This window comes from Phaseolus vulgaris, chromosome 11 (genome assembly GCF_051622355.1).
Source record: "Phaseolus vulgaris cultivar YP4 chromosome 11, ASM5162235v1, whole genome shotgun sequence".
NCBI lineage: Eukaryota > Viridiplantae > Streptophyta > Magnoliopsida > Fabales > Fabaceae > Phaseolus > Phaseolus vulgaris.
The window spans coordinates 31,898,222-31,914,400 of NC_143508.1; the positions used below are offsets into that span (position 1 = coordinate 31,898,222).

General features: G+C 35.8%; 1 long non-coding RNA gene across 1 annotated transcript; it reads left to right on the forward strand.

Moving 5' to 3' along the window:
• Positions 1–14,510: 14,510 nt before the first annotated feature.
• LOC137810386 (uncharacterized) lies at positions 14,511–15,754 on the forward strand. Its single transcript, XR_011080900.2, has 2 exons — positions 14,511–14,864; positions 15,616–15,754. It is a non-coding gene; the product is annotated as an uncharacterized LOC137810386 (long non-coding RNA).
• Positions 15,755–16,179: the final 425 nt, after the last annotated feature.

The following is a 16,179-nucleotide window of genomic DNA, read 5'->3' on the forward strand; positions in this document are numbered from 1 at the left end:
GAACCTCTGAGGTACGCGCGTTTTAGAATACTTCTTTTACGCTTGCGAGAACTTGAGTACGCTGAGAGAGAATTTTGCACAGTTCCTGAAGTTCTTAGTTTTCTCTTAGTATTTTGGTGGTTCAGTCGCTGACTTGGGTGTCGGAGCGTGATCGGCCGCAGCGGCGCCATTCTGTCTTTTGCAGGTTCTTGAGGTGAATCAAGGCGAAGGACGGAAGCTAACACGGCGCAAAGTCGATCCAGATTTGACGAGGTAAGGCTCTTGCTTCCTGGTCAACAGGCAGGATCAGCTACTAAGTATATGTTGGCTTTTTCATCTTCACTTGATGATGACACCTCATTTTCATCCCAAGCTATGTAGGCTCTTTTTGTCTTGCCTTTCTTCTCCTTGTAGCTTGTCTTTTTCTCTTTGCTCTTGTTGGGACAATCTGCCTTTATGTGACCTTTCTCACCACAACCAAAACAAGTATAGTTATTTGAATTAAATTCATTGGGTTTCTTGTTTCCATACCTATCCTTGTTGTTGTCTTTGTTGCGGTTTCTCTTTAGAAATTTGCTGAATTTTCTTGACAGCAAACTTAGATTTTCCTCATCACTATCATCACTTGAATCTTGCTTTTCCTTATGTTTGGATGCTATCAAGGCTATGCTCCTTGTGTGCTTATCTTCACTCTCTTAAACATTGAGTCTATTCATATCTAGCTCATGTTCCCTAAGCTTTCCAAACAAAGAAGCAACACTTAATGATGTTAGATCTTTAGATTCGGAAATAGCAGTTACCTTTGGTTGCCATGCTCTATCAAGACATTTCAAGATCTTGATGTTCAGCTCTTCTTTGTCAAACGTCTTGTCTAGGCTCATAAGGTGGTTGATGATGTGTGTAAACCTTTTCTGCACTTCAGCTATGGTTTCACCTTTAAGCATTCTAAACATCTCATACTCTTGGATGAGAACATGCTTTCTAGGTCTTTTCACCTCATTTTTTCCTTCATGAATGACTTCCAAAGTATCCCACATTTCTTTTGATGATTTGCATTGTGAGACCCTGAAAAACTCATCAGAATTTAAAGCAGAGGTTATAATATTTTTGGCAATGCAATCAAATTTGGCCTTTTTACTTTCTGCATCAGTCCATTGAGACCATGGCTTCTCAATGACAACACCATCTTTTTCAAACTTTGGGATAAAAGGGTCATTTTTCAATTGCATCCCAAATTCCTTTGTCAAGAGATTCCATAAATATTTTCATTCTAACTTTCCAAAACTGGTAATTCAAACCATAAAACAAGGGTGGTCTATTTATTGAGGCACCTTCCCCAAACGGTAGTCTATCAGCCATTTTAAAAGATTTTAGGATCAACTTCAATGACTTACAAGAACTAAGCTCTTGATGCCAATTGTTAGAAAAGATGGCTTTAAACTAGAGGGGGGGGAGTGAATTGTTTAAAGGGGTTTTCGCAATCTTTTCAAAGCTAGAATGAATTTATTTCAGAAACCAATTGATTCAGCAATTCCGTTAGCCAAAACAGCAAGCAAAAACTGTAATACTAGAAAAAACAATCGGTTGTTTCTTCGAAACAATCGGTTGTTTATACCAGCAAACAACAAACAAACTGAAATTAAAGAGTTAGGGATAGAGAGATTGTACACAATTGTTTATACTGGTTCACTCCAAACTAGAGCTACATCCAGTCTTCTCAGAAACCCTGAGGATAACCACTAAGCAATCACCACTTGATCACTTACACCACAACCAAGAGAATGACCTTGAACACCTCAAGAAACACACTCTCCTTGGCCAACACTAAGATTGCTGATCTTGAACACCTCAAGAACACACAGCCAATCTCAGCAAAACACACAAATGAATTGTTCGGCAGTTTACAAAGATTACACTTGTTACAGATGAATATCTGAAATCAATACAAGTAGAATCCTATTCCAGCACCTTGATCAATCTCTCAACTCTTAAGCAATCTCAGAACTCTTTGAAAAGCTCTTAGTTGTTGTTAAAAACTTTGTCTCAAGATTCTTAATCCTTAAAAATAGTTTTTCATAATATATTCAAGAATATAGTTTGTTATCAAATCTTAACAAACTCTTAATTGCATTTAAAATAGATTGGTCAAAGCATTTAATGACTGGAGCGTATTCAGTTAAAGCATTTAAAGCTCAGTCAAAGAAAACAGTTTTTCTGTTATGGTTTCAAAACAAACAATCGATTGTTTCCTCGAATCAATTGATTGTTTTGTTACTTAACAGATTTCACCATTCAAAAACAGTTTTCAAACTTTCTCAAAACACCTAAGTGTAAACAATCAGTTGTTTCGACAAAACAATCGGTTGTTTCAACTTAGTTTGAAAAACATTTTACTTTGATAAAGATTGAGATGCTAATTGCTTGAGATTTAATCTAAGGGTGGATTACAACATTAAACTATCCCAGAACAAAGCTTAAACCAGCACAGCAACACACAGCAAAGCAGAGGCTTCAACATCCTTCAAAGGATTTGGATTCTTCGAAACATTGAACACCACTTGGTTCAACACATCCAACAAAATGGAGTGTCTTTCTTCAGTAACTCATGGAGTGGTAAAGCTAGACTTGAGAAGTTAGGATAAATTCTCCTATAATAACTTGCTAGACCATGAAAACTCCTAACATCTCCTACATTTTGTTGTGTTGGCCTTTCTTGGATGACTTTGATTTTCTCGAGGTCAACATGTACCCCATTTTTGTTAGCTATAAAACCCAAAGACACTACACTATCAACATAGAAAGTACATTTATCACTATTAGCAAACAAACTATTAGCCCTAAACACTAAGAAAACTTCCCTAAGGTGGCTTAGGTAATCATAAACTACTACATATTTACCTATGCAATCCCTCTTTAAAGATTCTATTTTTACTATGCTTGTAAGGGGTGTTTTAAGATATTCATCATTCTTTGTAGAACCCTCTTCTTCTTTTTCAAACAACCCCTCACTTGACTTTTCTATTTCTTTCTTCTTTTTCTTCTCATTTTCTTCACTCTCACTAGTTTCTTTTTCTTGGCTACTATTGTTAGCATTGTTCCTTAAGATCATAGATCTTTCATTTGAACAATGAGATGCTAAATGACTCTTACCAAGATATTTTAAACATTGACTTATTCTAGCGTGAGTGTGTGAGATATGCTCGGATAGCTTTTGGGAAAGTTCTAGAGATGTTTCTTTTATATGTTCTTCCCCTCTTTGGAACTCATCCTTGTCATAAGATACAGAGTATGAACTTTGTTTTTGACTTGATTGTTTTCTCAAAATTTGTTTTTCAACTTTAATGCTAAGTTGAATCAAGTCATTAAAATCTCTATAAGGTAAAAGTTCAACTTTGTTTCTTATCTCAAGTTTGAGGCCACTTAAAAACCTAGGTATGGTGGTATGGTTGTCCTCATTAATCCCTGCCCTTATTATATATAGCATCATCTTTTGCCAATATTCTTCTACACTTAGATTTTTTTGATGAAGTCCTTGGAGTTTGTCCATTGACTTCCTATTGTGGTAGGAGGGAATATGGCGGCGGCTTAAAGCTCCCCTAAGATCATTCCAATACTCTATGGGAGGGTCCTTATGAAGGCACCTTTTACTCTCAAGGGCATTCCACCAATACATAGCATTATCTTGAAAACTTAGGGTGGCTAAGGGTACTTTCCTCTCTTCATTTACTCTATGGCAAGCAAATAATTGTTCTACCTTCATTTTCCAATCTAAATAGACTTCTATGTTTCCTTTTCCATGAAAATGAGGTAGATCTACCCTAACCTCTCTTGGACTCTCTTGTTCTTTTTTTTCTCTTCTAGTTCTCCTAGGGGGTGGTTGATAATATTCATTTATCCTAAGACTTTCTTCCCCAAAAGATTCATGATTGTGAGAACTAGATGCATGTGAATATAATTTTTTAGATTTTTGAGAGCTTTCATCCTTTTCTTTAGCCATTTTCAACTCTTTGATTTGTACCTCATGTTCCAATTGTCTATATGAGAATGATTGAAAGTCCTTGGCTAATTGTTTTAAAAGATTTTTAATGGACTTTATATCACTTTCACTAGATTTCGAAGAGTGAGTTGACATGACTAAAGCTTTGTGTTTAAAAGTATTTTACCTCAAGAAAGAAAAGGAAAGTAATGAAGGTAGCTTTCCAGGAAAGAGAGGTGGATCACGAGGATCTCTTAAGTACCAAGTCTTTCCTTGCCAAAACCTATCCCTCAAGACTTCACACAATTATTTTTCTAAGTAATTTACTTAGATCACAATTAGAAATGAAAAGTCAATTTTTAGGCAAAGGAAAACAATGCAAAGCAATTAATTAATGCAAATCAAGTAATTAAAGTAAAGCAATTAACTAAGCACAAATTAAATATTGCTAACTACAAAGCTTTAAACTAGACGATTCCTAAGGTGAGGCTTCTAGATACTTGGAGCCATTGAAGACACACTCACTGTCTACACGCAATTAATCCGCTAATTAATCAAGGTTGAATGTAATTACAACTCAAAGAAATACAAAGAAACCGAATTACACAAAATAAAATTCAGATTTCCTAAACTATGCACTCCTTGGCTTGTGGTTGATCTTCCTTGATGTGTTCTACAATGTGTATAGGTTTGTATTTATATTTGCTGCAGCTCCTTGCCTTAACCTCTTATGGTTAGCCAATTAAAATCTTCCAAACAGTACCTACTAAGTAGGGATAGACTCGCCACAAGGTTAATTCCACTTAACAAGCATCAATTTGAATTTTGTTCTCCAATCAATTTAGAGGTCAAGAAATGAAAGTAAGAAACAATTCAAATTTAAAAAATAGGACAACAACAAATGGATTTGAATTATATGACACAACTTAGAAGGAGTATTGAATAATATTGGACAAGCAATAAAAATAGGCACTCAACAAAAGGTAGCACACAAATTGAACCTAGAGAATGGCACTAGAATTGATTAGAAAAACCAAAACAGTACTACTGGAATTTTTAGGTCCAAAAAGCGTGACTTATAAAATTTATGCTGAGCTGGCTATTTGAAATTTTATTCTGAAATTTTAACCACAAACAATTCAAGGTCTTAGCAAACTTTTGGCGCTGGAATCACACCAAAACTATGCACCAAATAATTGTGATAAATTTTTCAAAATTCTTGTCCAACTACCATATATTTTGGCGCCATAATGCACACTTTTTTTGTTTTATTTATCATTTTTTCTCCATTTTGTCTTTTGATCTGATTCTTTTTTTTCTTGATTTTCTAATACATCAAACTGTATAGATCCAGGTTTTCATAATTTTTCTTCATCGTATTTGAATTTCATAACAAAAAACAGCCAGCACAGAATTTGAAAAATAGAGTAATCCTAATTCTGGAATTTAAAAACAGAATGAAGAACTTCAAAAACACAATGGAGTGAATATATATAAATTTGTATGGATCTGGACTCAAATCAAATCAAGAAACCAAAATTATCAACAAAATCAACACTACATGGAATTGATGACAAATTAGGAGAAACATGACTTAGACAAAACACAATTGGATTCAAAAATTAAAATGACTCAAGACATATAATGAACCGAATAGAATTGCAAACAAGACTCAAACAAACTAAAAATAGAACAACAACACAATTCTGTATAGATTCCTACACAAATGTGAAAATTAGAAGCTCAAGAACAATTTGAACACAATGCACCGATTGGATTTCTCCAAACAACACCTAAATCAAATTAAAATGCAAAAAACAGCAAGACAACATGGAGAATTGAAGAAAAACACGGCAAAATGAAGAACCAAAAATTAAAATGCAAGGAGACACTTAGCTCTTGTATAACCGTAGCTCATGATACCAAATGATAGATTTGTGTCCTCCTCTTTTCTGTTTTGTAGGTGATTTGCGGCAGCCACATGGATTAGAGATGGAACAAGGTCCTCCTAAGAGTGGTGGTGACCTTGAAGGTGCACGATAGGTAGGATTTGAGAGTGGTGAGGCTAACTCTACTTGGAAAGGGCCAACTCTAAGAAAAATTACAAATAAAGTTCCTATGCTAATTTTGACAATAACTAAAAAAACTATTCTACACTAGAGTTTATGACATGTAGAATGTGTCCTCTTTGACCATAACTCTAGTGGTTGCCTCAATTTGACATTTTGGTGGTATTTCAATGGATTGGTGCTTTGGCCTCTTCCATCATTTATGGTAATATGAGAGCGAAAAATAAGTAAAAGTTAAAAGAAAGTTAAACAATTCTAAACAACCCACTATAACAAAAAAATAAATTACATTTTTTTAGAATTTTTTTTAAATTAGAAGAATGCAAAAAAAATGTAAGTTTATATTTTACCAATAGTTAAAATTAATCGATAAATACAAAAATTTCGTTGATAAATAAAAATTTCGTCTATAAATTTATTGATGGAATTAGATCCTTTAATAATTAGTAACAAACACAAATCTGTCAAATCCTTCGATAATTAATAATATTTTTATTAATATTTTTTATATTATTATATATTTTTATTATTTATCATTATTATTTATTACTATTATAGATTATTTTTATTATTATTATTAAGATATTAAAAGTTAACATTATCATTTTTGTAGTGTAGCTCATATTTTCAGATTTTAAAAGTGTAATAATTTTTTTTATTTATATCAGTAATTACCAACAAACACCAGTTCATTATCTAAATCTATCGGTAATTTCATCTGTAAATAAAATTGTCTGTAATTAAAAATTATTGACAAACAAATTTTTTTTAAGTAACTTTTAGTCGATAAATAAAAATTTCTTGTAGTGAAAGGAGATAAGGAGTTGTTATATTACAAACTTAAGAACACTATATTATATTTATACTATTGTATGCCAAATACAATTTAGAAAAATTTATCATTATAGTATAATTTATTGAAAAAATAAAAAAAAAGTAAATTGTAAAAAATTAAGTAAGTTCCGTTTTTCAAGCACAACTTTGTATTGTCTTCAAAGGTCAAGAAATATAATTAAAGAATTTATATTTTTTTTATTCTTCCTTTTTTAGCATATGTTGTTACACAATGAGATAATTTTATTAATTTCAATCGACTAAGCATATTGTGTCGATTCTTTTTAGTAAGTTATTTGAATTTTTTTATTTTTCGACTAAGCATATTGTGTCGATTCTTTTTAGTAAGTTATTTGAATTTTTTTATTTTTCACAATATAAAAGTCATATTTAGTATATACAACTTTCATTATCACTATTTTTTTATACTAAAATTATATTTGGTAAGCACGACTTTTATTTATTTTTTACTATAGTCGTGTTATGCACAACTCTAATACAATAACTAGAATAAAAATTGTGCTTTCCAAACATGCTTAGTAAAACTTCAGGAAAAAAAAAATTTTATATGTGCTAAACACTACTTTAATAAAAAAATAAACAAAATCATATATGCAAACACGACTTTTCTAGTGTTTAAAATAAAAATTGATCAATGTATGAAATGTTGATATATACACTAGTGGAAAAACGCTTATTTACAATAGTTAATATATAATGTTTCACTACCAAATGTGTCTATCAAAATGCGGTGACATTTTTTGAATTAAAACGGGTACATAGAAAACAAGTCCTCTTATAACCATTGTCTATACCCTCGTTATTAATCTAATTCGAAGCCCCGCACTACTTATGCTTTCGTTCTCTACCTTTTCTTTCTTCTTCTTTGCACTCTCTCTTCAACTCTTTTGAACATTCTCTTCACTCATTGTCTTTGTAAGTTCTTCCTATACTCATGCTTATTCCTCCTCCATTCTTCATAGTGGTTCATTGCTCATTCTTCCATTGGTTCATTATTTAAGGTTCTCGTTAATTGCTCCACCACCGCGCTTCGCTTTCCCTCCACCGTTGTCCCCGTTACCTTTGTAAGTTCTTCCTATCTTCATAGTTTATTCTTCCGCTTTAGTTCTCATCTTATTTTTCCTCCATTCTTCCATTGGTTTAATTCTCATTCTTCCATTGGTTCATTGTTTAAGGTTCTTGTTAATTGATCTACCACCGCACTTCGCTTTCCCTCCACCATTGTCATTGTTGTCTCCGCTACCCTCCACCGTTGTTGTAGCTGCTACCATCACCTTGAGGTTGGTGTTGTTCTTATTTATTTTTTTAATATTTTTTGTGTGTGACTTATAGACGGCGGTTCTACAACCATCGCCTATACCTCAATAGAATATACTACGTGCTGATAGACAGCGGTTTTAAAACCGTTATCGAATTGTTAAAAGAACCGTTGTCTTTGACTTTTTCTACAATAGTGATATATATTTGAGGTAATATATATGTTGATATCTTTATGACATGTTTTGGATACTAGTAGCTTGTGTGATGGAGTGTTAAACATGTTTGTTCATTAAGTAAAAGTGATATTCTAACTTCATTAATAATTTGATCACGTAAATTAATTCATCAAGTGGTGAGAAGTTGAAAAATGTTCACACATTAGGTTTGGATAAATAGGTTTATGGACTACTCTAGCCTATGGTAGGTGTTAGATTTTGGTGAGACATTTGAGAAGGCGTCTTGTTGTGGTCGTTAAATTGTACATTGAATATATGACTAATGATTATGGTACCTTGTTGATGATATTTTAGCAAATATTGTTCATTGGAGGTATTGTTAAGGATATCTTCATCTTATTGATAATGCAATGGTGTAATTCGCAAGTTGTATATTGAATATAATGTATCATGATATATGTGTGAGTTGTGTGATGTTATTTATTGTGTATGAGATGTTTAAAGTTAAAGTATCTCACTCTTACACGTAGGTGGTTGACTATTATAATCGTAGTTGGTATGAAAATATATGATGTTACAAGTCATAGTAGCAAGACTACCATTTACATTTGTAATGCAATGTAAATACTTTTTTGGATGACTTTATAGTTATTATGTAATAGATAGAATATAAAACTATATATCCATGCGTATATTTGATTCTATTATGGACTAATTAAACATGAGACATTACAAAGAAATGAAGTATTGATATCATGTACTTTCTTCACATTAAAACAATGAGTTGAAGCGCAAAATATTAGTACAAAGGATAATCAATCAGACATGTTCACCAAGCATGTTCCTATAAGTTCATGCATTCTTTGCATATTTGTTAATTTATATCTTGTCTTTTCTTCATACGCTATGTTCGTCTAATGAGAACGTCAAGCTCAGAAGCGTCTAATGGTTGGTGGTGCATTTTGTTTGATTAAGGGTCTGGTCATAGTTGTTATTAAATGATTGTTTTGTTTAGTTAGTAAGGCTTTCTGTTTTCCTAGTAAGTTAGCATTGTAACTAGTCAATATATAGGTGATCTCATCTAACTTAACCAAGAGTTGGAAAGTTAACCGATACACACTAATGTAATTCATATTAATCATTTAAAGGTAATTCATTCTTTCTTTTTTTAGTGTGTATTTCATAAACTCCTTTGTAATCAATATATTTTGTTCTTGTATGTGTTTATTAATAACGAATTTATAGAATACATCATGTCTTTGATTACTTTTGTATTATAAATGTACATCGGTCAAAGATCATCTATAGTGTTCTTCCCTTATACCATGTGACCTTCTTAATTGAATAACCCAATATTGTTCCATCATTGAACTTCTTTGATGTTATTAGGAGTTAGTTAAATTTATTAATATTTTTTATTTCACAAAATAAAAAATATACTTAACTAAAAGAAATATACTTAAATAATCTTCAATCATGTTTACTGGAAGGAAAATGTAGGTTGAACAACCGCTTATCTCATTGCTCCAGTGTACAACTGTCCAGGTGGCAAAAAAAAAAATATTAAATTGTTGTTGCGGGGCCCACAATTTTTTTTGAAAAGGTTTAATCTTTGGTTCAAATTTCCATTAGGGTTACGAAACTCTTCCTCTTTCAATTTCTTCTTCTTTTGGTGGCTGAAGTCTCCCTCTTTCAATTTCTTCTTCTTTTGGTCCCGTGGTTCACCAGTGCACCGTTCCCTCTTTGAATTTCTTCTTCACAAAGGTCTTGTGGTTCTCCAGTGCATTGTTCCCTCTTGTAGTTTGTTGTTGTATTGGTTTCCTGTGTCGTGGTTCCGTGGTCTTGTTCTTCGTCGTCGTCGTCGGCCGGTGTTTGCTCGGTGGACGCCCTTCATCTCTTTTCACGGTGGTTAGGTGATAAAGGTAATATATTTTTGATTCAATGGATTATGAAGTGAAACATTGTTGTTGTGTGATTTTGATGTTGTTGTAGAACCTATTTTGATTCAATTTTAGTTTGAGTTTCGTGTTGAAGGAATTTTGAAGCTTTTCTTCCTTGAATGCTGAACTGTTGGTATTGTTTTTATTACTTGTACCGCCCTGGTAGTCGGAAGTGATGACGTGGCATCAAGCTACAGTATCGGCGTGTTGACAAGACGCCAGGTTGGCAGAAGGGAAAGAAGTCGGGGGGCTCGTGAAGTCGCCAGTTTTTAAGTTGGCGTGCTCCGATCTCCAGCATACCAGAACCGGCGATCACCGGGTTAAAGATGTAAACTCAGGCGACCAAGTTATTAGAGATCGCCGGAGCAAGCACATCGCCGAAGATGAAGGTGGTGCAGATTATGAAGGCGGCCGGCGAGACCACAGGGAAGGTGTACGAAGGCACCCTAACTCGCCAATTCCAGTAGAGATCGCGCTCCCAAGTTAGCTATGCACTGGGCAGTACCACGCATAAGTAACTTAGCCAAAAGAGAGTCAGAAGCAGCGCCCAAGTCAAGGAGACTCCAAATGATGGCACGTGTACGACTGGATGCGAGCCACGTGTCCAGCTGCGTAACTGCCAGGAGAGAGAAAGTGACCAGGTATTTAAGGGTTTCCCAACGAACTTTTGAGGTACGCACGTTCAGATTGTCTTCTTTACGCTTGCGAGTTCTTGAGCATACTGTGAGAGAGAACATTGCACGGTTCCTTGAGAGTTCTTGAGTGTTTGCTCTTGAAGTATTTGGTGGTTCAGTCACTGACTTGGGCGTTGGAGTGCGATCGGCCGCAGCGGCGCCGCTCTGTTCTTTTGCAGGTTCTTGAGGTGGATCGTGACGAAGGACGGAGGTTCAAGCGGTGCACACGTCGATCCAAGTTTGACGAGGCAAGTTCCAACGTTTCGGTCAACAGGCAGGATCATCAGGCGCCCACCGTGGGGCCGTGTAAAACTTGTTCCCATCCGCAGCGTGAGTTCTTGGAGGTTTTCGTAGTTTTCTGCGTGGTTGTGTGCTTATGCAACCATCGTTCGCTGTTCGTTTGAGATTTGTTCGGTGATTTCGCGTTTTCCACCGATCGTTTGGGTTTTTGTTCGGTGAAGTGAAGTTTTCTGCTGTTTACGCGAGATTTGTTCGGTGAAGTTTGAGTTCTTTGGCTCGTTTGGTTTGTCGTGGGAGAAGCGGTGGTTTCTGGTGTAGTTGCAGGTTTCTGTGGAGGTTCGCTGTGTTCTTGAGTTTCTTGCGGAGTTTTGCGAGGTTCTGACCGATTGATCGCCGAATCAATCGTAGCTGAAGTAAGTGTTGTTCGTTGCATTCTGTGATTCGCCAAGTTTCATGAGAAAAATGAGAAGCAATCGTTCAAGTCCAGTTGCGCCCGTCGCTGCTGAAGGCGCCGCCGCCATGACTATGGCGCAGATGGTAGAGATTATGCGCTCGTTGCAGGCAACTGTGGAAGCCTCGCGCATAGAACAGGCGAGAATGCATGAGGACCTGGCCGCCTCTCGGGCCAGGAATGATGAGCTTAGCAAGGTGACTGAAGAGCTGCGTCAAGCTTTTCAGGAGCAGCAAGGGCGTCCTATTGCTGAAGAGGTCGCGCCGTCGACGCCGCCTCGTGTTTTTCCTATGCCTTTCGCTCCGGCGATTACTGACACGCCTATTCCTGCGAGTGTGGTACCTGTCAAGGCTGTTTTTACCGGCGTAGAGGATCCTGAGGCTCATCTCACCATGTTCCATACGCAGATGATGCTGTCAGGAGGATCAGACGCCGTATACTGCAAGATGTTTGTGAGCACGCTCCAGGGAACGGCGTTGGAGTGGTTTGTGAGCCTGCCTAACAGTCACATAACCAATTTCCAACAGTTCTCGAAGACTTTCGTCGAGCAGTACATCGTGAATAAGGCACCGCCCAGGGTGTCTTACGATTTGTTTGATATAAGGCAATATCAGGGAGAGTCCCTCAGGGACTACTTGAATCGCTTTGGGGCGCAGATGGTCAGATCGCCGGCTAAAGATGAAGAAATGCTGGTCTATGCATTTAAGAAGGGCGTGCTGCCGGGACCATTCTGCGAGGCGTTGATCAGGGCTCACCCCGCCACGTTCGTTGAGGTGAGGTGACTTGCGGTGGCCCACATCGCCGACGAGAGTGAAGTCGCCGAGAAGAGAGGAGCGTGGCTCCCGCTAGGCCACGCGCCCAGACCAGGATCCAGCCACAGAGGGTGCTGGAAACAGCGGCGGCCAGAAGGGATCAGAGGACTCGCCATCCTTATGATCCAAGGAAGAACAAGGGCAGGAGCCAAGGGCGCCAGCAACCAGCACGCCGGGAATACAATCGCCCGCCTAAGCACAAGTTTGTCATGGGATTGGCGGACCTGATCGCCATTCCCAATATATCTGCTAGGTTGAAAGCGCCAGAGAAGGTGGGCGACAAGGTGCTGGGACCAAAGCCAGATGCCTGGTGTGAGTTTCACCAAGGCTTTGGCCACACCGTGGATTCGTGTTTAGCTTTAGGATACCAGCTCGACGATCTGGTAAAGAGCGGGTTCCTAAATGACTATTTGCTGGACAGAAGGACGGGGGACGCGTCGAGCTCCCAACCAGCAGGTTAAGTCTGTGCAGGAAGTCTCATGTGGGTCACCACATACTCCTACTAGGGTCACCACACACTGCAACCCTCTAAATTCAATGAACATTGTGGTTACTTGACACTATCCTCCTTTGATGGCCTATATAAAAAACTGATTTAACCCACTTTCTCCCCACCTAGTGTCCCTCCCCAACCAACATCAACACTAACACTCTTTTTTTAACTTTCTTATCCATGTCAACATTACAAAATTTCCTTAAAAAGTTTGGTACCTCATCAACCTAACATTCCAAACAAACACTTTGCACTAATTATATACTAACACATATTTCCAACCACAATATTTTCCACAAAAAATCAAGTCATACTCCACAAAAATGGGTCCCGATTTTTGGACAACTCTAAATGAGTTGCTCCACCAATCCCTTTTCTTTGTGTATCCTAACATGCTACTATGAAATCAAATACTACAATAATAGTGAAATACAGACCCACAAAGTAAACCCAACATCAAATACAAATATACATTTATCTTAACAGTCTGTGCGAAAAATCAGCTTTGGCTCATACAAGCGTCACCACAGGACAAATAACAAGAATGACCCAACAACAAAAATCATACAACAACAAGGTTTCACTTAATAAACAAATGAAAAAAAAAATATATTACCTTTGAAAACAGGATGTCCAAGAGGAGAACGCCACTCAACCACCGTGAAAACAGGATGTCCAAGACAACACGGCCACCCAACCACCGTCAAAGGAGGATGTCGAAGATGACACCACCGCCAAACCACCCTGAAAATAGATGCACCTACGATGACCACGAACGTCGTTGCACATAAAGGTTGTGGAGAACTTCGAACAAATACCTTGCAGAGAAGACGATGTTGGTGGAGAAGACGATGTGGTGGAGAAGACGAAGTGGTGGAGAAGACGAGTTCGTGGAGAAGAAACCTAAATTCAGCCCCTTTCTAAAAACCTAATTTAACATTCTACTGCACCCTAAACACTCAATTTCAGATTTTGCCTGGACCCCACAATCCAAATAAAATAATATTTTCTTGTGCCACGTTGGCAGTTGTATGGTGGAGAAACAAATTTAGGGTTGTCCAAAAATCGGGACCCTTACTGGAAATAATATATAAAGTTATGCCTAATAATAGTTTTAAGATAAGAATATTAAATAAATTTTATTTAAGTAAAATTTAATTATATAATTTAAATAAATATTTTCTTTGTTTGTTTAAGAACTTCATCTTATTCAATCAAGTTAATTTAGTTAATTCCTCTTATTTTTGGTCTTCTGTAACTTCTCATATCTTTTATTCATGAGTTCGTTCATTTTATACAAAAAAAAAATGATTAGTTAAAAAGTAATTTGATATATATGATTTTCAGGTAGATAGATACCTAGTAATTTCCCAGGAACACAAAATCAAAGGTATACATTTTTTTTTATCGTAATTAAAAGTCAGCTTCCATTTCAATATACGTGTTATTCTTCAGAATATGAACTTCAAGAAAACGATAAGGTACGGCAGATGAAAGTTCTTGGTATTTTCATACCCGTTGACTTCATTTAGATGATGTATTCCAAATTTATAAAGCATCATTTCACACAACACGCGTGTGCACTAATCTCACTATACAGAGATTCATATTGAAAAGATACATGGCTAGACACTTTGTTCTTGTTGATGGTGGTGATGCAAACAGAGGTGAAGAAGGTTTGGTGCTCCACTCTCCACCTATACTTTTGTTTCTCATGATTATTGCCTCTCTTTCTATGATTTCAATCATCATATTTGCCTGCGGAGACGACAACAAAAATACCAAGCATGACCGTGGTGGCGGTGGCGGTGGATGTGGTGGCGGTGGATGTGGTGGTGGATGTGGTGGATGTGGCGGTTAAGTGTTAGGAATAATATACAAAGTACATGGAATGTAAGAGACAAACCTGCAGTCTGGCTTGGAGTTTCCCTTTCTCAAGGTAGAAATAATAGTATTAGTTATAAGATGTAAAAGAAGTTTGTGTTTGCAAAATAATGCTTTTTCTTCTTAGTAAATTTCTGCAAATACAGTGTACCTTTGTATCAAACCTTTTTGTGTGTGCAAATACAACAGTAACACGATATAGTTTCCTTTTTGTCTTACTATTTTAGGGTGTTGTTACTCTACTAGTCAATATACATGAACTCTCTACCTTTGTTTTAGAATTGGATTTGATATATAGATTGCATTAATTTATAACAGTTTTTCATAATTCTCACAAGCCTTCATTTGGATGATATAATTATTCCAGTCTCTTTTTTTTTTCAATGGTTTGTTTTTGTTGAATCTGTTTAAAGACTAATGTACTCAATAATTACTTTTAGTCTTACTAGTTTTGCACAAGGCAAAATCAAAAACACAAACTATCTCGTATTTGGATCATCCTTCCATAAATGTAATACATTCTATGTTTATTTTGGTGATCAGTTAAGAGAATCAATTAAATTTTTACTTGGCAGTGAAATTTTTCTCTTATAATTGTGACTTTTTAGTGATCTTACTATACTAAGATGATCTTTATCAGATCACTTATATCTTGATTAATCTATAAATCCGAATATTGTTGTCTCATTAGCGCTTCTCGGTCCTATGATTATGGATGTGATATGTCTGCAAAGATATTCTGAAAGTCAAGTTATTGAGACACTCAAGTTAATGTGGTATATTTTTAATGAACTTTTTTTTTATAGGTTATGAAGATGTCATGTTACCCTACATGATTTAAGTGTTGCTTAAGCAAGGAGATTAGTTTTAAGTGGTGTTATTGCTTAATTAGTTATGAAAATGTCAAAATGTAACTATGTTAAGATGATTTTAGACTTTCCTGATGTATATCGGTATTATTTCGTAACTCTTTACCAAATTAATAATTTAATATCCTAAATATTCTTAATTTCTTAAATTGCGGTGCGTTAAAGACCTTCACAATTGACCAGATTGTATGATATATTCAACATAATCATCTACCTTTGTTTCTCATTCACAATAAAACTTCTTCCCCTCCTTACCACTTCTTTACATAATTAATCAAATATGTTTCAATATTAATTAAAAATGTATATGTAAATTTGAGTCTTAGATTAAGTATAAATGAAAAATTAATATAAAAAGAAGCCTCTACAAAAAAAAGTTACTTTTAAGTTTTGAACTAAAAATGATTTCATAATTTTTTGTATGTGGTTTAGTGTTGAACACTCCTCTATGTTGAGACATCAACGGTCTCTCATAACCAAAATGGTTTATTTATTTTGTAA